This window comes from Rattus norvegicus, chromosome 9 (assembly GCF_036323735.1).
Source record: "Rattus norvegicus strain BN/NHsdMcwi chromosome 9, GRCr8, whole genome shotgun sequence".
NCBI classification, from domain to species: Eukaryota; Metazoa; Chordata; class Mammalia; order Rodentia; family Muridae; genus Rattus; species Rattus norvegicus.
The window spans coordinates 3,473,617-3,501,435 of NC_086027.1; the positions used below are offsets into that span (position 1 = coordinate 3,473,617).

The 27,819-nt window shown below is 43.6% G+C and overlaps 3 long non-coding RNA genes across 3 annotated transcripts; 1 reads left to right on the forward strand and 2 right to left on the reverse strand.

Moving 5' to 3' along the window:
• Positions 1 to 92: 92 nt before the first annotated feature.
• LOC120094622 (uncharacterized) lies at positions 93 to 5,854 on the reverse strand. Its single transcript, XR_005489001.2, has 3 exons — positions 5,612 to 5,854; positions 5,017 to 5,169; positions 93 to 484 (listed from the first exon to the last, which is right to left on the reverse strand). It is a non-coding gene; the product is annotated as an uncharacterized LOC120094622 (long non-coding RNA).
• LOC120094621 (uncharacterized) lies at positions 5,050 to 27,154 on the forward strand. The gene is made up of 4 exons (XR_005489000.2): positions 5,050 to 5,188; positions 12,903 to 12,955; positions 25,521 to 26,013; positions 26,883 to 27,154. It is a non-coding gene; the product is annotated as an uncharacterized LOC120094621 (long non-coding RNA).
• Positions 18,399 to 19,751, reverse strand: LOC134480316 (uncharacterized). Its single transcript, XR_010054680.1, has 2 exons — positions 19,640 to 19,751; positions 18,399 to 18,758 (listed from the first exon to the last, which is right to left on the reverse strand). It is a non-coding gene; the product is annotated as an uncharacterized LOC134480316 (long non-coding RNA).
• Positions 27,155 to 27,819: the final 665 nt, after the last annotated feature.

Sequence of the window (27,819 nt, forward strand, 5' to 3'; positions counted from 1 at the left end):
TGTTCCTACGACAGGGTGACTTTGGTGTTTAGTGAAGAGCAGCATTGAGGACCACGAGGCAGAAACAGTAGGGAAGGAGGCCCTGAGGGCCACAGCCAGCTCCATGTGTGTTGTGGAGACTGCTCCACCAGCCTAGCATTTCACATTTGCCGGGTGAAGGAACAGCCTGTGCAAGGCTGAGAACATAGAGCAGAACCATCAGAACATGCTGATTCCATTTTATAAAGTACCTTGCAGCCATCCTGTGGATAGACTTAAAGGGCAGAGTGCCAAAGAGGTGTCCAGGTCAGAGGATCACTGTTTGCTTCTGTGGTCAAACGAACTTGGACAAATGAGACAGGACACTTGGGAACCATTGTATTTGACGCTGTACCTCTTGAGTGTGGGACAGGACTTGTCATAAAAGGACTCCATTGTGTTGGCACATGCCTGTAGTTCCAGTGCTCAGCCTGCTGAGGTGGGACGATCTCAGCCTTAATCTGGACTACAAAAGAAAGGGAAGGGAAGGGAAGGGAAGGGAAGGGAAGGGAAGGGAAGGGAGGGGAGGGGAGGGGAGGGGAGGGGAGGGGAGGGGAGGGGAGGGGAAGGGGAAGGGAAGGGAAGGGGAGGGAAGGGAAGGGAAGGGAAGGGAAGGGAAGGGAAGGGAAGGGAGGGGAGGGGAGGGGAAGGGAAGGGGAGGGGAGGGGAGGGGAGGGGAGGGGAGGGGAGGGGAAGGGAAGGGAAGGGAAGGGAAGGGAAGGGAAGGGAGGGGAGGGGAGGGGAGGGGAGGGGAGGGGAGGGGAAGGGAAGGGAAGGGAAAGGAAGGGGAAGGGAAGGGAAGGGGAGGGAAGGGAAGGGAAGGGAAGGGAAGGGGAGGGGAGGGGAGGGGAGGGGAGGGGAGGGGAAGGGAAGGGAAGGGAAGGGAAGGGAAGGGAAGGGAAGGGAAGAGAAAAAAGAAAAGAGGAAAAGAAAAGAAAACCAAGAAACAAAATTTTAAGGTTTTATTGAATCAATCATCAGATAAACAGTTGCCACAGCCACATTGCTCATGGGGTTCCCAAGGGGGCAAAGATAGAGGAGACTTCCAAATACCCATGTTCTCCTCTGCTTCTAAGTAACTTCCATACAACTATTTATGGCCATGTAACCTTGTTGTGTAGTGAGAGGTGAGTAGAGAAGGGATGGATGCCAAAGGTATATGTCCCTCCAGTCTTCTGTGTTCTTACACGCAAAGCTATATGGATTCCCTAACCTGTGGAAGATTCTAAAGTTTGTTTGTTTGTTTGTGTGCGTGAGTGTATGTGTGCGTGCATGCATGCGTATGTGCACAACTTGAGGGAGTTGTTTCTTTTCCAGGCCCCAGATATCAAACTCTGGTTGTCAGCATTGGTAGCAAACAGCTTCACCCAGTGATCCATCTCAGCAGCTTTGAGATAAACATGTTTGGGGCAGCAAGCATCAACGTCCCTTAGCAGGTCATATTTTCTACTCACTGCAGATCACAGTGCTGGTCCATTTGGATAAGGATATCTGGTAATAGACCAGTCCTCCCAGTGGTGGTTTTCCTTGTCATTGTTGACTTCCTGGAGGGTAAGGTGGCTGGTACTACATATTTATCCCTTCCCATCACAATGGTATCCTATAACAGCAGTTATCCCAGACCCTCATGTCTAGGAAAAGCCACTGTGGTTGGACTCAGTCTCTTGCATTAGTGGAGGCAATGGTCAAATAGTAATAAACTGGGCTGGCCTCTCCCATGCTTCTCCTCATAAATGGGGGCAAAAACATGAAGTCTACATTGAGCTGGGAAGATCTGGCAGCTGTTTGGAAAGAGGAGCCTTGGCTAAGCTCCCTTGTGATGTTCCTGCCTGGTTTTTTGTTTGTTTGTTTGTTTGTTTGTTTGTTTGTTTGTTTGTTCTCTTTTTATCCTGCCTAATCAACTACATTCTAGCCTTCTTGCTGGCCAGAAACTGTTGTGTGGGATCTAGACAAAAATGGTGGGGCCGAGGGAGATGGGGAAGATTCGCAGCATTCAGCCAGCAAATCTGCTGTTCTCCCCACTTTATCTTGATTAATAGAATACTTCGAGAGCATCAATACGAAGGGCTGGTGTTGGCAGAATGTTCACCCTGGCAGGGCACAGTTGGCCCCCGGGGAGTGATACAAGAGCTTCTTACTCATCTCTGCATCTTCTGCTCTAGTACTCTGGAGGACTTTGGGATAATATGTGTGCCAATATTGTTGAAATACTATGTGGCAAAGCATCTCACCCCGTCAGTTGCTAAAGGTGCAGGGATCACTGGAGTGGATGGCCCAGCACCCCATGCTGGCTATCTATCCCCGTTAGTTTTGCCAAGGCCCAGTGGGGTTTCCTTCCTCATCTCTGTAAGATGACTTGAGCTATGGACATCTCCTGTGTGTGGAGTACCCTGAGGGTTCAGCTCCACTCACAGTAAGCTTTTTCTGTGGTCCAGAGGCTTCGAGACTAGCACAGTGGTTTGCTGAGCAGGAGATCACATGGGAAGAGAATACTTCCTCCCAAGTCCTGTAGACAGCACTCTGGTGTCTGAGGCTCACCAGCCCCACCCTGTACACTCTGGTTGTGGCTGCTGATTCTCACTTTTCTCATTTTGGCTGCGGTTAGGGTTGCTGGTACAGAGCTTTGGCAAGGGAGACTGTGAAGGAAGACTGGCTGTCCCGCCTCAAAGCCTTCCTCTTGCCAAACTTCCCACTGCTCCACATGTACCCTTCCCTTCCATGAGGCCCTTGCTAAAAGTTAACTTCTTTTGCTTGGATAAAGTTGGTGAGCCACAGTGTGCATCCCAGCCCCAAACTTAGCAATCACTCACACACTCCCTGGGCTCTGCCTGCGTCCTACTCTCTGCAGAGAGCCGAGTTCACATCTTGTATCCTATCCACAATCATGTCCTGATCTGATATACGCAGTAAATATTCTTTTGTCCATTTTCTGTTTGATGCTGTGATAAAAATAGTTGAGACCATGAGGCCTCTTCAGTATGGAACTATCCCCATAGGAAATCAAGAGAGGTGTCCCACACTGGTGATAGAGGCATGGAATCCTAGCACTCGGGAGGCAGGAAGAAGAATCAAGAGTTCCAGGTCACTCTCAGCTGCATATTAAATTTTAGGCAAGACCCTTTCTTAATCAAAATAAGACAATCCCATGTTCCTCTGTGGTGGTCAGCTTCCTGTGTTACTTCGAGTAATGAAACAGTCACAAAACATTCGATAACCTGCCCAAGTATAGCAGAGGGATGTTCTGTGTGTGCATCTCAAGTCCCTGATCAGTAAGAGGTCCCTCAGTGATCTGCGTGTCCCTGATCCAAAAGCACAAAAGGCAGAGTTGAGGATTCCCCTGAAGACAAAAATGTCCTACAGTCTACAGCTTGTAGCTCATGCCCATAGAGTCAAATATGTTCTTCCAGGCCCCACAGTCACACGGACACGTATGGGCAGTGATTTTCAGTGTCTCTCCTGCTGCCTCTGATAACCCAAGTGAAAGGTCCTCCTTGATGGATGGCATCATCCACATCTGGTTTTGGTCCCTCTTTGTCAGCTATTAGCTGAATGTCAATGGTCACCCAACATACTATGTTGACTGAGGAAGGGTTCATCATTTTAGGTGACTTTGTGGTGTCTGGGAATGGGTAGGAAATGGAGCTGGTACCCAGGGTAAGGAACTCAGAGGATATGCCATGTTGGCCCTGGTTGGGTAAGCCACTGGAAGGCCAGGAGTCTTGATGGTAGTTCCAAGGAAGTCATGACTCAATTGACAAAGCAAAACCTAAGCTGTGCAAGTGACTGGAATCTCCTGTCTAGATGTCGGGAGTACAGGCCAGAAATTATTTGAAAAAGAACACCTGTATAGGGGTGGGGCCAGCAAACCATCTCCTTGTGTATAAAAATGGAGGAATGGATTTCTCCAGGGTTTTTTTTCCCCTCTGAATGTCGTCACTCTTAAGATTTTCTTTGATGGATCTATCAACTTCTACTAGTAGTTAGAAGGTCTTCTAGAATAAAAAAAAAACTGTTTGATCAAAGCTTCCAGTGGGCTCTTCTGAGAACCTGTATTGTGGAAAGTTAGCCTTATTGGAGGCCCACCCATTTTCCTATAATTTTGTTGTGCTATCTTCTGAGACACATTTGTGCGATTGGAAAATTCTGCCAAGTACTGTTTATCACACTTTCCAAGTACCAGATTGTGAGAGAATACACCTTCCTTACTGAGATAATATTGGTTTTCTCAGAACCTCTCAGAGAGTACTGACCTGAGCCATGAGGTCAAAGTTATAAACCTGCTAGAAAACAGAGAAAGGGAAGAGGGTTCCGTAAGGGTTTAGCAAGAGGCCTAACTTTGATGGACATTAATTTGAAGAATGAAAAGCAACCAAGAGAGGTAAGGCAGGGCTCATTCCCCTAATCCTAGCACTTGGAAGGTGGAGGCAGAAAGATCAAGGAAATCAAGGCCAGTCAGGCCTACATGAGACCCCATTTAAAAACCAACAGCAGCAGCAACAACAACAAAAATTCCCTCAAACAAATAACATGTCCTGCAAAAAATAGAAAAAAGAAAAACAACCAAGAAATTCTTTAATGAATGTATCCACACAGGAAAATGTTGATAAAGTTATTATTCATAAAACAAGGAAAAGGCCACCACTGAAGTGCTTCAAATCTCCAATGTGTCCAGAGTGCTAGAGAGAAGATGGGTTTCTAATCAGAGTGCTGAGCTTTGAAGCAAGAGTGTATGACCCAGAATCCCTATCCAGTGTTCTACTTGTCTTGCAGATTTCATAGGATTTGAAACTACCCAGATGGGTTGGTAAGGGACCAAATACAAGCCTTACTAAATTCACTAGTGGTTTTCAATCTCTCAAGTCTCAAAGTATAATAACTACATGCATATCAAGAGTGGCTTTTAGAGCATGTGAGCTGAGCACCAGTCAGATTTCCCTGGAAGGAAGGAGCTGTGTTAGAGACACACATACGCAAACACACAGCTCCCTGGAGCCTCACCAAGTCCACAGTGCTGCTGGTTCTGTCCCTGCATTCCTCCTGTTCCAGTTGTCAGCAATGAAGGACGTGCCCGGCTGTCTCTGGTGAAAGGAGACTCACATGGGAGAGGCTCTTGGGCCTGCTTGTATTTGTGCCTCAGCCTCTGAGTGTGCCCTGGGTAACAACAGGACAGGTAACTCTCTGGTGCTTACACTCAGCTCAGCTTGTGTTTTTGTTCTATTTTGTTGCTCATTCCTTTCCTGTTGGCTTCTTTGCATTTTATCCAGAGTGTATAAATGGACCCAGAGTCTCCTACAACAGTAGACTACCCATAATCCCAGTTTTGTTTCCTGCTCCTGCCCTCTGTCTTCAGGTGATGATTATGGGTATCGGGCACCGGGACACAAGTCAAATCTCTTCCAAAGGCTACATTTGGGGATAGCTCAGGGCACAGCAAAGAACAGGATAACTCGGGTTGTCTCTAATGGGGAATATGGTAGTGGTTACCTTACATAAAAGCAGGATCATGCACTAGCATTGAGTTTGGTATGGAAAAGCTTGGCACCATGTTTTGGATCTGCTGTTCTATTTTCTTAAGGAAACTAACAGTAGTTACCTGTCAAACCTAGAGGACTTTACATTTTGAGAGCTTCAGCCCTCCACACGCCTTCCTCTTCAGTCCAGAGCTAATTCTAGAATTCATGAAAACACCTGTTGCTTCTGGCTGCAGATGTCTCCTGCTGGCACACTCTCTCTTCTTCTCAGACTTAGTGTTTTTCCACTCTCAAGCTCCATCCCAGTGCTCACGGTTCTGCTGTATTCGGCCAGACTTCCTGGATAGCTGGATTGAGTGCTTTGTCCTTTTTCATGGCACCAAGCTTCTATTTATAATCAACAGATGATTAGGAGCCAGAGCCTAGGACAGTTGTTTGGTCAGGCCCAACTGTTTGTTGCTGATTGGTAATGGGCAAGGTGTGGCAGCTGCCATCTGGCATCTTCAGATCCTGATAGCATGGCTAACATTTGCTTAACTCAGGCAAGAGAAGTCTCTTTCAGCCTTCTCTGTGAACAAGCTGGATGCCTAAACAGTCCAGCTGATTCCTGTTCAGATGGCATTGGGAATGAATTAGCAGTGTTGTCATGGGGGCTGTACACACACACACACACACACACACACACACACACACACACACACAGACACAGACACACACAGACACACACACACAGAGCTTCCCTTGCCTGATTAGGATTCAGTAACAGGTGTGTACTTGGTCTCTCTCTGACAATGAACACTGGATTCTTTTGCAAAACATAAACAAGAAAACCAATTTAGGAACTCAGAGGGATGAATATTTTCATAACTCTCTAGATACTTACATAGAGAGAGCACGCACTACAGTAAATCAGTCTACAAATTAGTGTGGCTTCAAGGATTAGTGCCTCCCAGAAGTTAAGTCAGCACTAGAAGTGAAGCCCTGAATAAGTTAAATACTCATTTGAAGAGAAGAGTTTAAGTTAAGAGATGCATTGTGGGTATTGAGTAGCCTGAACTCACAGCAGTGAAGGCCTGTGGGGAGAATACTGAGTTTGATACTTGAAGTTTTACTGAGTTGATACTCAGAACTCTTTGCAAGATCTGTGCCAATCTCTCTTTGTGCTTGAAAATTACTTTCACAGTAATTTCTGTTGTTGTTAATCATTGAATGGCAGATGCTGCTCTCTATAAACTATTCCTTGGCACCACAAGGGCCAGCCAAGCTCAGTGCCTTCACCATTTCCCAGTAGAAGTTGGAGCACTTTTCCTTCTTTGGTCCTTTTGGGGAATCATAGTTGGGGGCTGGGTAATCTCTGACCTCAGAGGTGAAGGATCCAGGCAGATTCTGTGTCCTGGATCCTTTCTTCTTCACAGAACTCACAGGGAAATAGAGCTCCTTTCCTGAAGGCAGGTATTTTACACTGGAGACAACGATGAACAAGGCACTGTTGACCCCTCAATGCTGTGGCATCTGTCAGAAGCAACTTAAAGAAAGAATTAATCTTGACTCTTCATTCAAGGGCGACAGCCCACTGTGGTACAGAGGTGTAGTCCAGGCAGCTTCACGGTGGTAGAAGCCTGTGGTGGGGTGTCCTTGCTGCCTAAGAATCCAGAGGGCCAGGAAGCAGCAGAAGGGAATGCTGGCCCAATGGCTGGCTCTTTTTTCTTCCTTTATTCAGTGTAGAGCTCCAGATCCTAGATGGTAAAGTCCACATTCTGGGTGGGTCTTCCCTCCTCAGCTGACATTCTCTGCAAAGAGCCTTTCAGGTGCAGAGGTGTCTCTTGCCTAAGTCTAAATCCAGACCTGTTGATGATTAACCTCCACAGGTGCCTTGCCCATCACCAGGGTCATTTGACACTTTCAGAACATAAGCTTTTGGTAGTCTCCAATCACCTCCCCTCTCTCTAAAGGAATTTGTGTGCTTTGCAACCAGAGGCACCCAGTCTGAAGTTCACAATGTCTGACTTTGAATCTAGGAATGTCAGATGCCCTGTGGCTAGATCCCTGTGAGAAGGACTGGCTTTTGCCTCTCTGGTCCTAAATTCTCATCGCCTGGTGCTGGCTCAAGCGATCCAGCAGGCTGTGAGGAGACAGGTTGTTCTGAAGCTTGCACCCGGAGTCTGAGCACGGCTGCCAACTGGTCTTTCTCCTCCCGCTCACTCAGAAAAGAATCTGAGGTTAAGTACCACGATGTGGGCACTGGCCTGAGATAAGTATGTCTTACTTTTGGAATTCAATTTAAAGCCGTCACTAACAAAGTGCCAGGTAGTGTTAGAGGTAGCCTTTCCAGCCGTTCGTAGTAAGTAGCTCTGTTTCTGACGGCTTTGATAGGAGGGTTCCACCGGCAAGAGGAAAGTGTATTTGCATTGACTTCCACAGACATCTCCAGTCATACAGAAAATTCACTTACTCTCAGTCTTTGGGTTTATGAAATTCAGTGAGAGATTTACCAAAATGTGAAAGGTGCTTTCTCTTCACAGTGGTATCATGGGTGATGGATGCTTTACTCTTCATAGAGGCATCACGGGTAATGAATGCTTCTCTGTATTTTTCAGTTTTCTGCATCTAGCATAAAGACCAGTTGCATTTATAAAAAACACTTTCTGAAAGATCTTTTTAAAATTAAAAAAGTACTTGCTGTTCTAACCCTTTTTATAGGTGGGCATTTTCCTCTTTAGGCTTCATGGTCTCTTTAGACCTCACAGCTCAGTCAACTTGACAGGAAAAGGAAAAGGCTAAGACCAATGGTCACAGAGAAATAAGAGATGGGACTCCCTCTCCACTGTGGCACAGGAATCACATGACTCATGTGGCAGCATCTCTGGTCACATTCGTTACAGGTGAAAAAGTAATCAACAGAGTTGGCAATGCTGAAGGCCTTACCCAACCTAGTGTTGGTGTAGCAAGGCAGGGGAGCCTGTACCAGCCAGGGTGCTGCTCTGACAAGAGACTAGACCCTGACCAGTCAGCCCTCTGTGTGTAGACCCTGAGGACTCACCAGGCCTGCAGGGCGAGTGCTGAGTCTCTGTAGCTGCCCCCACTGCAGCACTGAGAGCCAGCACAGGCAGCCAAGGGAAGGTGGTGGGGAGCCTTCTGGGGAGACTGAGGCCAGGCACAAGCCTGGGCCCCTACAGGAAGCACTCGGCTTTTGTTGAAATGGTTGTGTAAGCAGCAGAGGCCTGCTCTAGTTTGCTGGGACTCTCCTACATGCTTGTGTCATGAGATGACTAAAAGCAGGAGACTCAGAGCACCCAAGCCTTGCTCAGACATGAAGACTAAAGTTCTGTGTTCAGAGAATTTATTCTCCCGTCTAACTCTGCTGCAAACAGTGGGGTGGGGTGGGGCAAACAGAGAGAAGGGGACCAGGTACTCTAGACCCACAAACCTACTTTAGTGCTTGGTGAGCTGTGGTAGTTACAGGCCCAACCCTGATGCTGCTCACTGTGTAGGAACTTCACCTAGGCTCAAGGAGGTGACAGTACTGAGATGTGTCTCACTGCAGAGCTTCTGGCTCCATAGGCCTGCCAATTACCCACCCAGAAAGGTCTATTGACCATGCAGGCCTATGTCAGTTGGTTTGGGTAGACTTGAGAACCTGTGCTCCTTCAAGCTCCCAGGGGATGCTAAGGCTGCTGGGCTGAGGTCCACCTTGCAAGTAGTGAAGTCCCTGCTCTAGGCAGTCTAAGAAGAAGGTAGAAAGGAGAGCATGAGAGAGAGGAAGGAGAGAGAGAAGAGGGTGGTCACAGTGTGACTCTAGGAGGTGAAAGGTTAAGTCTGTATGGTTACCTGGAGCCCCGTATCCCCTATTTCCACCTGCCCCTGCCTGTGCCTTTTCCTTTTCTTTCTTCAAGTAGTCTTTCTATTTGACTCAGACTAGCTTCAGCTTCCTGAGTGCTAGGATTCCTATCTTGTGCTGTGACACAGCTTTCTACTTTACTCTGTTGAGAGTGTCAGTGTCTTACCCATCCCTCTGAGACCCAGGCTATTACTCACCCAACCTGTTCTTAATGGTTTTTTATTTCTTTAGTAAACTTTTCCCATCATGTAGATGGTAAGGTCGCCGGGGCAAACCTAGTATCTTTCAAGTCCTAAAGAAACAGGATAAATGGGTAACTGTGGTACCTGTTAGCTTACCAAAGTGCCTGCAGGGTCCCTAGGCTTCCTCAGTACCTGTGGCTCCTCTCAGCTCTTCTCACGATGCCCCTGTCCTTACTTTCTCTAGCCCAAGGGCTTGGCTATATAACCCTGCCACTTCAGCCAAGTGTTCATGTGGTTCTCTGTCTCTGTCTGTCACTCTATCACTCCCTTTCCTTCTCTCTCTCTCTCTCTCTCTCTCTCTCTCTCTCTCTCTCTCTCTCTCCTCTATCTCATCCCTTGAGTCTGTCTCTCTTTTGGTCTGCCTGCCTGCCCTTTTCTCTCATCCCTTCCTCCCTCCCTCCCTCCCTCCCTCCCTCCCTCCCTCCCTCCCTCCTTCCCTCTCTTTTTCTCTCCCTCTCTCCCACTCCCTCTCATGGCCTAGTTAAGTCTGGACTGTTCCAGTTGCCTCTGGCTATACTCTGCCTCATATCTACAATAAAAACCTTCTCCTCATCCATCCCTTGGAGCAGTCATGCCCTCATTTTCATATAGTGTAGAAGCTAGCTGTCAACTCAGAAATGAAGTTCTCAACTCGAAGAGGATAAGAGAGTTAACTGAGCAAAACTGTGGTCTCAGAGTCCAGCCTTAAGTTTGACTTTTATTAACTTCTTAGAATACACTTCAATCTTAATATTGTTGTTGTTATTGTTGAATATTAAAAACAATTTTAATGAGTTAATGTTAACTGATAGAGATACAGGAGGCTGTTTTTTCAGATCTCAATGCAGGTAAAATACATAAATAGTTTTTGTTAGAAAGAAAAGCATTAGCTTTCATGTCAGGTTGTGAGGCATTCAAGCAGGACAAAGTTTGACATTTATGACTTTATTCCTTTTGAGTCACCTGTTTATCTTTGTATAAAGTATTTTAATCATTTAATATGTTTCCCTAAACTTTTTATTCCCTTTTTAACAGACATTTCTTTTCATGTGTATGAGTTATGCTTGCATGTGCACCATGTGCATGAAGCTGCTGGCAAGGCCTGAGGAGGGAACTGGATCCCCTAGAACTGGAGTTGCGGGTGTGTTTGTGAGCCGCATGCTGGGATGTGAATCCAGATTCTCTGGAAGAACAGCCAGTGCTCTTAACTGCTGAGCCATCTCTCCAGTCTCTGTTTTGTCTAAAAAAAAAACCCTAAAAATAAAGATGAATTTCAGTCCCAACTATGTCATTATGATGCAGCACATTGAGAGTCTATGGAAACGTTAAGATGTCTTTGTAAGCCTTTGAGATAGGACTTAAAATATCAATTGGAAAAATGTTCAGAGCTGTTTTTACAGAGTTATAGCTAAGGTATGGAACTTGGGAAGCAGGTTCGTTCGTTCGTTTGTTTATAAAGAGGTAATAGTGGGGAAAATCCTTAAAGTCTTTTAAGTGTTTATGTTCTTATGCACCCTCACACACATACAAACCATAGCAAAGACACAATTTATCCTCTTAATCCTTGGAATAAACAGTTAAGTATCTCAGAGGACAATTAGCCAACAGGAAAAACTGTATCCTGGAATAAGAGTAATCACCCCTTAAAATTAATTTATATCCTCAAGCAATAGGGAGTATGTTGTAAAGCCAGAAGTGATGCATAAATCAAAGAGATACATTTGACTACAACTATATGATATGCATAACATATCCTTAAAAAGTTATTTAAAAAATTAAATTCAAAGTCTCATGCTAAGTTTCCCAAAGAAGGATCTAGGTCCATTTTTCAGGCACCCTCATTCTGCAGCCCTCGGTGGTCACGTGACTTGCTGGTGAAATACACGTCTGCCTCTCACCCTTACTTTGCTCCATGGGTTGGATGAGTTAGCTCAGGTTGTTAGGACAGACAGAGTTGAGACTTTTTCCTTTTTAAATTGTGCAAATGAACTTATTTATTTTAGACGTGGTATATTTGAAAAACAAGCAAGGCTGTAAATATGTTCTTTAGGCTCCTAAGCATCTACCTAGGGACCCACGCGTCCAATCATGCATTTTCCATGCAAGCCATGCAGGGTTAACTGGGCATGCAAAATAGCAATGATAATTTTAGCACATAGCAAAAATGAATTTAATAAAAGTTGAAGTGGCTGCAGCTTGTTGATTTGCTTTGATCCAAACAACAATATGAAAACAACCAGAAATATGTGAAAAAAATTATTCTAGGCATTTATGACACAGATACATGAAACCTAAGCATACCCCCTTCAAGAAAAAGGTAAATTTCTCTATCTATTTAGGATGTGAGAAGGGCTTAGCAACACAAAAGTTCAGAGGGCAAAGTTTGTCCTGTAGGCATAGGGAATCTGTACTTTTCTCTCCCTGTCTCTGTCTGTCTCTCTGCCTCTCTCTCAGTCTCTGTGTGTCTCTTTCTATCCCCCCTTCTCTCTGTCTCTGCCTCTCCTTCCTTTCCTCCCTCTGTTTTACTCTCCCTCCCTCTCTCTCTGCCTCAGCTAAGTAGTTGGGGGTGGGGACTGTCATTGAAACCCTGACCCCTTTCTTGGAGGTAAGAGATGGGCTTAGGACAGATGGACTGCATGGTATGGATGGGTAGAGAAAACGTCTATTGTTTTCTGTCAGTGCTACTCAAAAGAGACAAGAATGGGGGTTTAGAATTTATCTTTAGTTTGGTAAAAACTCTAAAAAATTTAATGTACATGTATGTTTTCTAACTATTATTATTGGTCATATAATTATCACTTCTATTATTTGGTTATAGATCAATTAACATTTTTTAAATTTTAATTAAAAGTAGGCTGCTTATTTGTGGGTTTTTTATGTCTTAATACAGATAGCCTAGCATCAGTGAATTCCTGCAGATGCTTCTCTTCCTTCCAGGTGACTCCTTCTATGGAAAGTAGATTATACTTGGAGAATCACATTGTGAAGCCATAACTTTTAATCCAAAAATTGAGCTCTCAAGTCAAAGGGAGTAAGGGTCTATTCCAGAGATAAAGTGTGACCAACCTTGAAAGCCCTGACGTTTAGGTCCCCCCAATACAAGCTCCACCGAGGATGCAGTTTCATGGAGGTTTTAGGGTAACAGAACAAAGAAAATTATAAATCAAGACATTTAAAAAATACACAGGTGGAAATATCAGGGAAGACAGTCATAGCAAGATGGGGAAGTCTCAATTTGGGCCTTAGCTGCTGTCTGATAGCATTCTTAGCCTTGGTGGAGAGTAGGGTTTGGTTAGTTAATATATTCCAAAGAGTTTTTGTTATTGGTGATGTTTGTTTCTAACTTGTTTACAGGACATTCGAACTAATACAGATGTGAACAAGGAAAGGCTCTTGGGCGACTAAAGGTAGGTTAAGAGAATGTATAGTTAAATTCTTTGCTATATTCCAAACTCTACGGTCACTGAAATTTCATTATTTTCACTTCACCGCTATCATGGGTCCTGATACCCTTAGCTTTGTGGCTTATTGTACAGTGACTGTGACGTGAGTGAACACTGATATGAAGACCTTGGACTGTCAGCAAAGTGGCTCATAGTGCAGGCGCTAGATGCTGTAGCTGGAGAGCTTCGGTGCAAACTCTGGCTGTAGCTGTACTCTGCAGGACATCCCTCTCTAACCTCTTTGTGTTTCAATGTCCTCTTCTGTGATAATGGGATGAAAAATAAGATACCTGCCCCAAAGGGTTGGTGCACACATTTGCTCCCTACTACTATCCTCGAAGCCAAACTGTCCACCATCTTTATCTGAGCAACTGTGCTGCCAATACGAGGCCATCAGGAGCAGGTCTATAGCCTGTTGATATTTCCCAGAGAGGAAGGGATTTGGGAGGTTCAGTGGATGATTCTCAGACACATATTCCACCCACTCCTGTCAACTTTTATACTCATTTTTTTGCCCAATTGCCAGTGGCTCCCTGGTGTAGGGGAGAGGCTCCAGTGTAGAGGCTGAAAATGACTCAAGGACAGTGGCTGCCCTACCTTTGCCACACAATCCTGTCCTTACCAAATGGTACCTTGTTGACCTCAGCCCCACACAGAAATAAGATTTACTGAGAGTACACAGGGTAGGCGTTCGAGGAAATCCTAATGAAGTGTCCTCTGACAAGCATAAGTTTGATAAGAAGGTGATGCTTGACCTGACTTTGACATGATGGGAGACACCTGCTGAGTATGGTTAAGGAGGTAGAAATTGGTGGAGTAGGCAGGAAGCAGGAAAGAGGATTTCCCAGCAAATTGGTCAGGATGAGTTAGCCAACTCTATAGGTATACCATTCCACAGGTGTGAGAAAAGTCTAAGAAATGATGAAGACTTAAAAGATGTCAATTAAAAGAGTTGGGTGAAGCAAAGGGACGAGAGACAAATCTGGCAGGTTGGAGCTGTTTTGACAGGAATGCACATAAAGATGAAATGCCTACTTGGAGTGTATGAGATTCAAAAATACCTGTTGATTTGGAACTTTGGAGATGGCTGTTCCAAATGATACCATTGAGTCCCATCAGGCACCTCTCCGAGTCACTTCTGATGCCACTTGGTACATAAGAGTCTATTTGGCTCCAGCGCAGGCAATTTGAAGTCAGTGGTGGAATTGATCAGGCCTTGCTTTCTACACCGGAGCCTCTAGTTTTGTCCAGCTATCTAACAGCTGTTCTATAACTAACAGTACAGACCAGCTCTAGTCTGAACCTTTGCTTGTTAGGGTTTGACAACTCGGCATAAGTTCGAATCACAAGGGAAGAGGGCACTTCAGTGAGGAACTACCTCCATCAGACTGGACTGTGGCCATGTTTCTGGGGCATTTTCTTGAATAATGATTGATGTGGAAGGTCCCAGCTTAATGTGGGTGGTGCCACTCCTGGGGACATGGTCCTGAGTGATTTATAAAATGAAATTGAGAAGCCATGATGAGCAAGCAAGTAAGCAGTGTTCCTCCGTGGCCTCTGCATCAATTCCCTCTAGGATCTGCTACCTAGGGAATGGTGTCACACAGAGTGGTCTGGGTCTTCCCACATCAATTAATAATCAAGCAGATATCCTACAGGAAAACCTGATCTGAGTCCTTTACAGAGAAACTCCCAGGTGGTTCAAGGTGTTGACAAGTTGACAAGCTAATGATAACATATGTGATGTGACCTCGTTACACAAGCATCAGAAAACTATTGTTACTGAACTTAAGTTCAAGTGCTCAGCTGCTGTCAGGGACTGTTCCGGGCTGGCCTGTATGAGCCTCACTTAGTTTAAAGCCATGGCATCATCCCTTCGTGCCTCTGCCTCATTTTTCCTTCTATTGTGAATAGCAAAATATTCGATAGATCACCTTCTGCTCCTTAGGAACTCTCAAGGATTCTAGTGCTGTGTTTCTGTGCAGACACTTCTAACACTATGTTGATTTAACATGGCCTCTTTATTTTCTGAGTGCCTCCTTAGCTCCAATAGGGAAGGTGGGCACTGCTCACTGTACCCCAAACTCCCACACGGATTCCCTCCTGTGCTTTGATCACAGTCCACATCCAGGATGCACTCCCTTGGCTAAAGATCTGTGTTCTGCTTTCTAAGTATCAGCTAGTCTTCAGGACAGCTAAGTCCCACTTCTCTATGCAGCCCTTCATGATCATCCTCCCTGGTAACCATATCTCTTGGCACTTCTGTACTTGTTTACAGTGACAAGAATTACCACTTTCCCGTTGTCAACTTCACATTTACGCTTTCAACCAGACTGGAGTCAGACTTATGTCCCTTCAGATCACACCAACAAAACTGAAAGTGAAGGCTTTGACATTTCCAAATCTTAACTCCAAAAGTCTTCAGAGGAAAACCTTTTTAGACTTAACTACGAGGCAGAGCTTTTCCCTCTTCTCCTATCTATCCCCAGCTTGCCTTCTAGAATTAAGTCCTTTCTATAGATGCTTTACATGTTGAACACCCATAAAAACTTGTGTTTGGAAGAAGACCCTGTCTTAGGTGCTGTTCTATAGCTGTGAAGAGACACCATGACCAAGGCAACTCCTATGAAAGAAATCATTGGATAAGGGCCTTGCATAGAGTTGTAGCAGGTTAGTCCAAGGACACCATGGCAGGAAGCAGACAGACAACAGACAACAGATGGGATGTTGAAACGGTAGCTGAGAGCTTAGTATATCCTAGCTCAAAGGCAGCAAGAGGAGTAGAAGCGGGGAGAAGGAGAGAGAGAGAGAGACAAACAGACACATAGAAAGAGAGACAGACAGAGACAGAGAATGGACATGGTATGAGTTTTTGAAACTCAACATCAACTCCCCATGACACACCTCCTCCACCAGGCCACACCTCTTAATCCTTCCCAAACAGTTTCACTCCCTGGAGACAAACCGTTCAAATATATGAACCTATGTAAGGCATTCTCATTCAAGCTCCCTTAGTCAAAGCTTGATGTCTATAGGTCTCAGTCATTGGAAATGTGAGAGTGAGCTGACTACTGTGGTAGTTGTGGGATATTACATTGATTATCTCCCATAATCACTGTATATTTGGAGGAAATAGTAATATTAGCACTCAGACCTTGGGAGCCACCCCACATCCCAGAGAAAGGGCAATTTATCCCTTGTTGTAAAGCTGGGAATACAAAGTACAAAGATAATAAGAATCACTTCTGAGGTTGCCACCCAGAAAAGAACACCCTTAATGTTTCTGTGCTTTTCAGTTTTCCCACAGTGCACACATAGAGCTTGCTACAGTCGAGAGCATTCTGTATGTTAAATTTTTGTATCTCTCTTTGATATACAATTATAGCATAGTCTGCTCCATATTGTAGGTAGCAGAGGGAATGTCCCCAGTGGACCATCAGAAGACAAAACTATAATAGTATTATCAACAAATTTCCCTGAGGGAATGTTGCTACTGGTTTTCACAGGTTCATTGGTTTCAGGCTGTTTCTACAAGAATGCATACATTTTGGTAAAGTCATCCCTAAAAGGGCTCACAGATGACGGTCATCTTGGTTCAACAATCCCTGTAGTTGAGAGAATATTCACTTTATTCCTGAAGGGGGATCCAGCCAGTAAGTACATGATAGCACCCACTACAGAAATGATACTGTATAATATTACCAACAATATTGAAAATTGTATGTTTACTCTTTGATGGCACAGAGCTAAGTGACCTTAACTATCCAAACAGATGGATTTGTTTATTTGTTTGTTTGTTTGTTTGTTTGAGATAGGGTTTCTCTGTGTAGACTTTTCTGATGGTTTGTATATGCTTGGCTCAGGGAGTGGTACTATTAGGAAGTGTGGCCTTGTGGAAGGAAGAGTGTCACTGTAGGTGTGGCCCTTAAGACCCTCATCTTAGTTGCCTGGAAGTCAGTCTTCTAGTGGCCTTCAGATGAAGATGTAAAACTATCAGCTCCTCCTGCACCATGCCTGCCTGGGCCCTGCCATGCTCCTGCCTTGATGATAATGGACTAAACCTGTAAGCCAGCCCCACAAATGTTGTCTTTTATAAGAGTTGCCTTGGTCATGATGTCTGCTCACAACAGTAAAACCCAAACTAAGCTGTCATTCTGTAGATCAGGTAGGGTTCTGGGATTAATGGCATGTGTCGCCACTCCCACAGGCCAAAGGGATGATTGTTAATGGTGTTTCTTTTTACCAGTGAGCCAAAAGGCCAGATGCCTAAAGAGTTCCAGAGCTGGATATCAGAGGAATCCGGATCTAAGCACTAAACAAGCCTCTGCTCTGTTTGCTTTGGTACATGCTCAGTACTGTTGGTGGGAATTAAGTTTCACACAGTAGTTTTAGCACACACGGAAGTGAGAAGCGTTCCACATTTTCTTCTCCTCCTCAGGCTAGGTTAGAAGGGTGTCTTCCCAGAAGTGACAAACATGCTGTGTCCAGACCCAGGGCAAAGGAACTCTGAACTCATAGAACACATTTCTAAAAACATGCCTATGTGACAATATGGACAGGCAGGAGTCCTTTCCAATATGCTCAGTTCAAACTGTTGGACTCAAAATACACAGCATAGCACTTTGTGGAGAAACCTGGGGTAGGCTGCCTTTCCTGTCTTCATGTGAACTATTATTTCTGACATGTGTGAGGAAGTGAGCTGGGGTTCTGTGTGGTCTTTTATGATTCACATTGATTGTTAGCTCTCATTTTTCTAAAAGGTCGTTCAGAAATGCAATCATTAAAAATCGACATTTTTTATAGTATTTTCACAGATTTTAGGGTTTATTTTGTTAAGTCGAATTCCCATTCTCATCTTCATAAAGCAGTTATGATATTTTAAATAAGCCTCTCCAGATTCTTTTCATACTTTTTAGCATAACGCTCCAGAAAAGGGAAAGGATTTACAATAAAATAAAATAAAATAAAATTATGTTGTCTTTGCTATCCTATAGTCTGCAGGTGTAGCTTACTTATCAAAATGAATGCCCTTTCAGAGTGCTTGTTTATTTATTTATTTATTTAGTCCACTTCAACATCAATATAATAATTAAAATTCAGGGTCAGTTATTGCTTGGGAGTGTTCTCCACGATGTAATTTGGTTGCTAGGCGACCTGTGGGCGGATATTAGTGAGAGGAAGAGAGAGCTCCTCAGCCTGCCTTCAATAGCTGTATTGCCTTTCACTTCAAACGTGCTAAATCATGGGGCCCTGCAATTTGCCTCCCTTACCCCGTGCTGCTTACTTTTCTTCTTGAATGGAAAATTAATCTGGTTTAGTGCGGGTAACATTTGCAACTGTACTTCCTCTCCCAAGCACTGAAGGGGACGGCGGTGGCTCATTCATTTTGATTGTGGGAAAAGCAAACTGCTGTATTTTTGTGGTTTTATTTTTTTCTTTACTTCTCCATTTTTCCATTGTTGTTGAGAAAACAGATCATTCACAACCTTTATATAGGATGAAGAAAGAGGAGAAGGGAAGCCAGGACTTTATTTATAGGATGCAGCTTAGAGTCTGGTGAGGTCATCAAGTTCTCTCAAGTCTGAAAAGATAAGGCCGAGTGGGTAATAAGCTGCGCTTGGGGAACTGGCATGAAGATCAAAGCCGCACTTTCACCATCAGCTGTGGCCCAGCATCCTCTGCTGCACCTCTTCTCAACCTAACACCATTACCAGAGTTGGTCTTCAACAACCCACCACACAGAAGCCAATATTCTGAGGTGCCGCGCCTGGAAACAGAAAGTTCTGTCATAACAGCTGCCTGCTGTCATAGTGTGTTCAGAGCCTGACGTCATTTCCTGTCTTAGCAATTGAAAAAAAATTGTAAAAGCCAAGGTTGCCAAGCTGTTCTGGCTGCACGCGAACCAGACTCTGGTTCGCCACCAAAGCCCTCCTGTGCTCTTTTTGCTCTGAGGAAACCGACTTTGATCTGCTCTGAGGTCACAACCAGTAGTGAGCGATGTCAGCGTTTCCTTTAGAAGAGATTTAACAGGATTTAACATGGCTTTGCAAATCTGTTTACCATGATCCTGAGCTAAGAATATGAAGAAACTAACATGAGATTCTTATTGAGAAATTCCTCTTCTTGCCTACCATTTATTTTATTTATTTATTTATTTATTTATTTATTTATCTATTTATTTTGCGTAGGCAGTCTAAATATTTCCTGCTTAGGGCTGGCATGGATCCAGTCTACCAACTGGCCTCCTGCTGGTAAACTTCCAGCTCTTCCAGTCTTTTCCCTGTGTCCTTCCATAGCACATTGCTTGCAGAATCTCCTCCAATTTGTCAAGGTTTTAAAAAACCTTTTAAAACCAGATCATTTCCACCCACTCTGTTTCCTAGAATCCTACAGTTCTTTCCTGTGCCGCAGGCAGATCTCCAGCCCAGGTCAGTGCTTTACAGTGAGAGTCAATAAGAGACTTCAGTGATTTCTTCCAGGGTCTAGAAGCCCTCGGAGTCTAAGAAACAGTAACCGCATACAGTGTATCCAAATAGCTGGTCCTCCACAGTGCTGTGCACTTAGATTCTTTAACCATCAATCCCAAAATGGGCAGAGACGGGACCTGCACAGGGAAAAGAAGGAGCGTTATGGTTAGGTTGCACATACCAGGGACAGAGGACTGGCATGCAAGAACCAGGTCACATCCTCCAGACGGACTTAGAGGTCTCAGAGCACAAAAGGCATCTTTAGATAACTGAGACATGACAGGCAGCTGAATACAGGAACCGGAAGTGGGATCAGAAAGAGGTCCAGAGCAGGAAGGCCAGGGGTGCATGCGGAAGTATAGGCGCTGAGCGGGCCAAAACAAAAGGCAGGGACCAGATTTTTCTCTTCTCACTTTTCTCTGTGTGACACTCCCCACTCTTTTCCTTTTAGATGTCTTACATGTCCCCTTTTCCATTCTGAAACCACCAGTGTCTTCTCTCAAATTTTCTGTGTTATCTTTCAAGTGCTTTGTAAATACTAGGTCTTTACCTGTAAAGGCGGTGAGATCAATGTTGTGAATAGTTACAAGCATTTTCAAAGGATTGAAAGACAGTGGAATAACACAGGGCTAAAAACATAGCTCAGACACACCGCACTTGCCTAATATGTTGATCCCCAACACCAAAACACAAAACACAAAACACCGACAGACACAAAGGATAGAATGATTTAAAACAGAATATGCAGAATAATATCCAATAAAATAGAAAAACTTGAGTTCGAGTTTGAAGGGCTTTGTGGATAGGCTCTCATCTCGCTCATGTGAGTGGTGGGTACAGGGGTGTGTGTGTGTGTGTGTGTGTGTGTGTGTGTGTGTGTGTGTGTTTGAAATGTGGATTTCGGTGAAAGGCAGGCAGAGGACCAGAAGGGAGACTCAGCAGTCAGGAACACTGGCTGCTCTTGCAGAAGCCCTGGGTTCAGTGTTGACTACCCACATGGCAGCTCGCAACCACCTCTAACTTCAGTTCCAGGGGATCTGACACCACTTTCTGCTCCCCACAAACATCAGGCACACAGGTTGTACAAGTATGTATGTGTAGCCAAAACACCCCCCCACACACACAAAAGAACAAAGTACATGCATTTTTTAATGTATGATTTTTGAAAATCTTCAAATCACATATTTAGAAATGGAGAAATCTATGTATTAATGTGGTTGGTAATGGTTTTCTCATAAGAACTTTTAAAGGGATCATGTTGATAAGGTTTTAATATTTCTGTATCTTGATATCAAACGCAAACAAAACCATTATTGTATTTAAATTTCATTTTTCCTGGAATCCCTTTGTGGGTTAGCATCCTTTGTGGGGGGAATATGGTTTGTTTCTACCTCCAAAAACCGTCATAACAGTAAGTTTACGTAACTACTGCTTCTAGCTAACACTTTAGTCATGTCCATTTACAGGGTGCAGATTAACTCAGGTCAAGACTGGCTTGGAGAAGGTGAGCTTCACTGAGTGTTCTGAGATGCCACTGTGGCAGGCAAGAAGATGTGACATGTAACTGGGGTTAACAGACACTCTGACGAGTACAGAGGAGCCCACCTTCCCTGGAGGAGAGACTGCTGAGCTTCCTGTTTACCTGATCTAACACTGTGCTACTGCGTGTTAGAATTCCCTATTAATATATAATCTACAGGCTATTTCATGATCATTGAATTAAAGTCCAATAACACAGCTACGTAAAGGAAAACCCAAATATCTTCATATTGCGAACCCACCCTACCCTACCCCACCCCCGGCCCCCAGTCTTATGCCTCACTCCAGTGACTTTTGGACTAACATCCACTCAGATAGAAGGCACATCTACTAAAAATCTAATGGACATAGGAGTCACTTGGGATTGTGTAAACGGAAGCCGTGATTCTTTCTGCAGGTCCATGTAGCTGCTGTGGTGCCCACACTTCTAGCAGGCTGCCCAGGGATAGTATGTAGGTTACCGCTCCAGAGCTCTGAGTTCTGTGTCCCACCCAACAGAGTAACCTCTCAAACTCTGAGTGACTTCGAGAGGCGTGGGAGTGTTTTACAGTTTCTCTCTGGTCTCTCCTGTTTAAATCCTAGGTTACTTTGCACCTCCTCACAGGTGCCATTTCTATCATGTGATGACAGGAAAATTTTTTGTTTCATGTCTGATGAAATGTTTATTTTGTAGTGAAAGAGGTGGATATCTGTTTATTCAATTTTTTCATTTATTTATTTCACACTTAGCTTTGAATAAGAGCCAGAAAAGAAGCAAGTCTGTGCATTAAATTATTTCCAAACTTTCCAGTGAGCGTATGAATGTGTGGTTTATCTCCATGTCAGTGAAATAGTTCACCTTTAAGTAATAATTAGCTGGGCTGTGACTAAGAAACACATATGTGCACACAGGGTGACATAGAAAGAGGGTCCCCCCCATATCCCCCCCCACACACAGACACACACACACAGACACACACACAGACACACACACACAAACACACACAGACACACACACAAACACACACAGACACACACACAAACACACACAGACACACACACAGACACACACACAGACACACACACAGACACACACACACAAACACACACAGACACACACACAGACACACACACACAGACACACACAGACACACACACAGACACACACAGACACACACACAAACACACACAGACACACACACAGACACACACACACAAACACATACAGACACACACACACAAACACATACAGACACACACACACAGACACAGACACCAGACACACACACACACACAGACACACACACACGCATGCAGGCAGAGAGGGACAGAGTGACACACAGAGAGCCTACAGTCTTACAAAGATGGGTCTTATTTGAACATGTATTAACTAGGTGAAATCCAACTTCCCCATGTGTTCCCCAGGGGAAACTCATTTTAATTAATGTGGCGTGTGAATATTCTTGACTGCTACTTACATAATGCTGCATATATTATCTTTAGGATGCACATCTATTTTAATGATTTGCTGAACATGTATACCTGCATATCAGTGCTGTAACCCTGATGTGGCACTCTCCCCACCATGGCTCTCAGGCACGTCTTCCACTTCCTCTCCCTACCCTAGGCAAGCACTGTTTTGAGTTTTACCATTATGAATAAATTTCTCAGTTTTAGAACTTTGTAAGAATGGAACTATATAGTGAGTGTGCTTTTGAATCACTGTATAATGTATGACTGTGAGAGTCACCCTTTGTGGTGTGTGTGTGTGTGTGTGTGTGAGAGAGAGAGAGAGAGAGACAGAGAGAGAGAGACAGAGAGACAGAGAGACAGAGAGAGAGACAGAGACAGAGAGACAGAGAGACAGGGAGAGGGAGAGAGAGAGAGAGAGAGAGACAGAGAGAGAGAATGAATGTGTGTGTGATGTGCATGCCTGGTACCTGCAGAGGCCAGAAGATGACCTCAGAACTTCTAGAATCGGAGTAGACAATCGTGAATTATCCCCTGGGTTTTTGAAACCTAACCCAAGTCTCTGTAAGAGCATCAAGCTCTCAGAATTGCTGAGCAATTTCTCTGGTCCTTATTTTGCTCCTTATAATGGCTGAGTGGTCTCTATCCTAGTTTGTTTGTCCACTCATCTGTGATGGACATTTGGGTTGCTTCCTGGCAGGAGCTTTCAAGAAAAATCTTCTCTATATGTCCAGATGCATTCCTTGCCGCGATTGCGTGTTTCCACATCTCTTGGATAAATACCTACAATAACAATTACCAAGTGTTTTATTGGTAATACTTGACTTCATAACAACCTACCAGATTGTTGTCTACAGTAATTACCTACTGGCAGCCAATGTACCAAGAGTTCCAGGTTCTTCACATCCTCATCCATGTTTGGTATTGTTAGTCTTTAATTTTACCAATTCTAGTGAGTGTGTCATGATATCATATGGATTCAATCAGCTGCTCTTTAGTGATCAGTAATCTTGGGTGCCTTATTTATTCTCTAGTTTGTTAACTTTCTTGGGAATGGCTCTTCTAGCCTTTGTTAATGTTCCTTATTATTAAATTGTAAATGCCGTTTGAACGTAAGGTCCATGTCAGGTACGTAGATTGCTAATGATGTTTTTTCCCAGATTCCCTTCTCCTCCTCCCTCCCTCCCTCCATTTCTTCCTTCACTGTTTTATTTTTTGTAGCCCAGGCTGGTGCCAAACTTACTGTGTAGCTCAGGCTGGCCTTGAACTCCTTTCTCCTCCTGTCTCCATCTCCCAAGTGCTGAGGGTAGAGGTCTTGCCACTGTCCTTTTCTTTAACAAACAACTATTATTATTATCATCATCATCATTATCATCATTATTATTATTTTGTTATTACATTTTTCAAGACAAGGTTTCTCTGTGTAGCTCTGACTGTCCTGAGGCTCACTTTGTAAATAGAACTGCCCTCAAACTCAGAGATATGTCTGCCTCTGCCTCCGAGTGATGGTGCTGGAATTAAAAGTATGGACCAAATTCCTAGCTTCTGAGAAAAAACTTACATTGCTTTAAATAATGTTCTTTGAGAAGTAATGTTCTTGATTTTGATGGTATGATTTACATGTGCTTCAAACTTCCAATTTCCTAAAAAAATCATGGCCCATCCTAAATTCTGCAGTTATTTTCCTGAAGTCCTCCTTCAAATGGTTTATAGATTTGTTTATGTTTTGGTCTCTGAAGCATTCTGAATTAACTTTAGGGTATGGTGTAGGTAAAGATAGAGATTTGGTTCCTTCTGTAGCTATCCAGTTGTTCCAATATCATTCCTTAAAACAGTACACTTATTCTTTCCCCATCAGATGACATTTAGCACACTTGTACAAAATCAGTTTTACACACACATGTGACATAAAAGGAATAGTTAGTCACTGTCATGTATACATATATACATATTTATATTTATGTACACATATATTTATATTTATGTACACATATTAAATTTTAGTGTACGTATAGGTCAGAGGGAAGCTTGCTGGTCAGTTCTCTCCTCTCATCTGTCACTCCTGAGGATCAACCTGAGGTTGTCATTCTGGGCAACAAAGGTCTTACATTTTGAGCCACCTCACAGGCCATCTCTGCTGTATTTAAGCACAGTGTGTGTGTGTGTGTGTGTGTGTGTGTGTGTGTGTGTGTGTGAGAGAGAGAGAGAGAGAGAGAGAGAGAGAGAGAGAGAGAGAGAGAGAGAGTATGAAAGAGTGAACGGAGATGTGTCCTTTTACTCGTAAAGAGCAATTGACCTGGGAGTCTTGCACATGCATCATTGCCAGTTTAGCAGACGGCAAATCATGAACATTTGTGGGAAGATTCAATGTGTTGCCAGGAGGGTAATGGTTAAAACCCAGAATGTATTTCCCATTGTGTGTATATTTATATGCAATGAATTGTGGGAAGTTTTACCTGAATAATGTCATCTATCTTTTTGATGGCTTTTTAATTTAAACAAATTTTCTCTTAAAATAAAAATCTAGTTAGGTGATCAGGAAACACAGGCTGGGATTGGTTGGTGTCTGGCTCCTGGTTTAACCATACTCCACTCTCTGTCAGGTGGCTGAACCTGAGCCATCAGGTAACAGGGATGGTTGTGTCTTAGCTCTGGGTCTGTTGCTGTGATAAAACACCACGATTGAAGGCAACTTGAAGAGAAAAGGCTTCACCAGCTTATGGCCCTTAGCTCTTCATCCAGGGAAGGCAGGGCTGGAGCCTGGAGGCAGAATCTAAAGCACAGACTGCATAGGAGTGGCTGTTTCCTGACCTGCTTTTCTTGGCTTGCTCTTATAGCAGCCAGAACTAGGAACCCAGGGGCAGCACCACTCACAGTGAGCGGGGCCTCCTGCATCAATTGTTAATCAAGAGAATGCACTACAAGTTTCCCACAGGTTGAGTTTCCCTCTTTCAAAATGACTCTAGCCTGTGTCAACTTGACACATGACAGTAGCCAGCAAATGGTGGCAACACGTTCCCTACACACTCCTCATCCTGGCTATGCAGCTATGCTAAATGAACCCTTCTTTGTAGATTCCTCAACAGATACACTACCTACGTCTGGTCTGAGACTGGCCTTATCCTTCACCTCATCCTACCACTTCTTGGAGGCCTGAGGACCCTGGAGAAGACCACCCATTATTCTTTGAGACAGAAGCCAGCCCACAGGAAAGGAAGGGATGGGTAATTGTCAGGATGGAGCCTTCCTCATGGGTCTGTGACCATGCACCCAAGCCACCAGCCTACTATTACTCTGACATCAAAAGGAGACGACAAACGTATAGGATAGAGTGAGAGTGCACTGGACACTGATGCACAGGGATGCACATTTGGTGACAGTGTGTGTCACAGTGAACCTTCTCATTTGCATTGCTTGTATGTGAACACTTACTTCATTTTAGTAAGAATGTGAAAGAGTCCACACTTTGAAGCTCAACTCTAAGCCTTGATATTTAGCACTGTGCTCTGCAGGGTTCCTGTAATTGAACCAAGTGTGAGAGAATCCACAGTCATTGGACCCCTGGAGGTAAGAGTTAGAGGTGGTTGTGAGCCACCCAACATGAGTGCTAGGAAAAAAACTCAGGTCTTCTTCGAGAGGAGCAAGTGTCCTTGATCTCTGAGCCATCTCTCCAGCCCCTACAGGATTTCTCTGATACAGCTTAACTTTTGTTGGTAACCGTTTTCCATAATTATTATATGTAATACAAACTCATTATAAGCTTAGCATTCATAGACCTACGAAATTGACACGAGCTCATCTACTAACTTTATACCTACAGAGAACCACCACTTAATATTTTGATGTAATCTGTATTTTCCAGCCATTTGTGCTCATTTATGTACAGACTTTTAGAAAACTCATGCTGAAATAGCTTTGCAGGCTGCTGTCTGCCACATAATATCATACCATAAGCCAACTACCCGGTCTGTGAATGTTCTCACAAAGATCATTTTAAGAGTCACTTCATATTTTAGCATATTTGCAAATCATTTATGCTTCTTTCTAAGTTACATTTATAAAAATTAAATTTTTCCCATTTAAATTTATAAATTGAATTTATTGAGAGTTCTGAATTTGGCTTGAAGTAGAGAAAATAATAAATGTATTCACACACGTGATATTCAGAGGTAGAACCATGCATCTCAGTGGGAGTGGTGTGGCAAGCAAAAGGAAGTGAAAACTGCTTTTGAATGGAGACAGTTTTTTTCTACATTAAACATACACACACACACATACACATTACATATATAACATATACATGGATCTATACTATAGTCATAGAATTTAGTTTTCTTGGGTGAGTGAATAGTTAGGAAAAGATGGTTTCTTGGGAGGTGAAAATGAAAGACGAGGTTGAAAAACAGTGTGTGATCTGTTCCTGTGAACTCCCACAGGGTGATTTAACTGCTTTGAGAGATCCTTTCTGAGAAGTCCATCCTGGTGTGATGAACAAGTTCCTCCTGGTGCCAGGCAGTCATGTCTGTTCAGTGCAGAGTCAAGAAAACCTCGAAAGCTGGGAACTTCCCCGTGTTGTAATTGTGTCAAGTGAGAGCACTGCACGATCAAACTCTTTGTAAAGGAAAAAAAAATCCCTCCTTAAAACAAACAAAAACAAACAAAAAAACAAAACAAAACAGAATTCATCATTAAAATATACTTGAAAGCATCCTGTATTTCTTCTTGTTTTAATTTAGCTCCAGTGTTTACCCAAAAATATCAAAATAGTCAAAAATTACATACACAAGTGTTATAAGAATTCATCACAAAAATAAAACTGCAGCAAGATGCAGACTTCATTTTTTCCCAAACAGATTTGAGTCATAATTCATGTCTACAAAATTTGTTCTTATAAGCCATTCAGTGGGTATTAGTTCTTTAACAGCCATGTGCTCAATACTGATTTCAAAGCCTTTCATCTTTCCCAAAGAAAGCCCATAGCAGTCTCAGTCCACATCCCTACAGCCCCTGATGTACCAACCCACTTCTGGTCTTTAAAGATCTTTTCATCATGGATTTCTCATGTAAATGCAATCATATACCATGTGACTGCTGTGACGGCATCTTAGCACAGACATGTTAATGTCCATCCATGGTATAGTTTCTTCTTCATTCCTTATTAACACACTGCATATATACCACATTTTATCATTCACCTGTCGAACCTTTGGGCTGTTTCCACTGGTTAGCTATTATGAAGGATAGTAAGTAAAAACTTTTATAAGGTGTGTGTGTGTGTGTGTGTGTGTGTGTGTGTGTGTGTGTGTGTGTGTGTGTGTGTGTTTTGGGGAACTGATTTGCAGGGTGAAATTATACTTTGAGGTTTTGGAAATT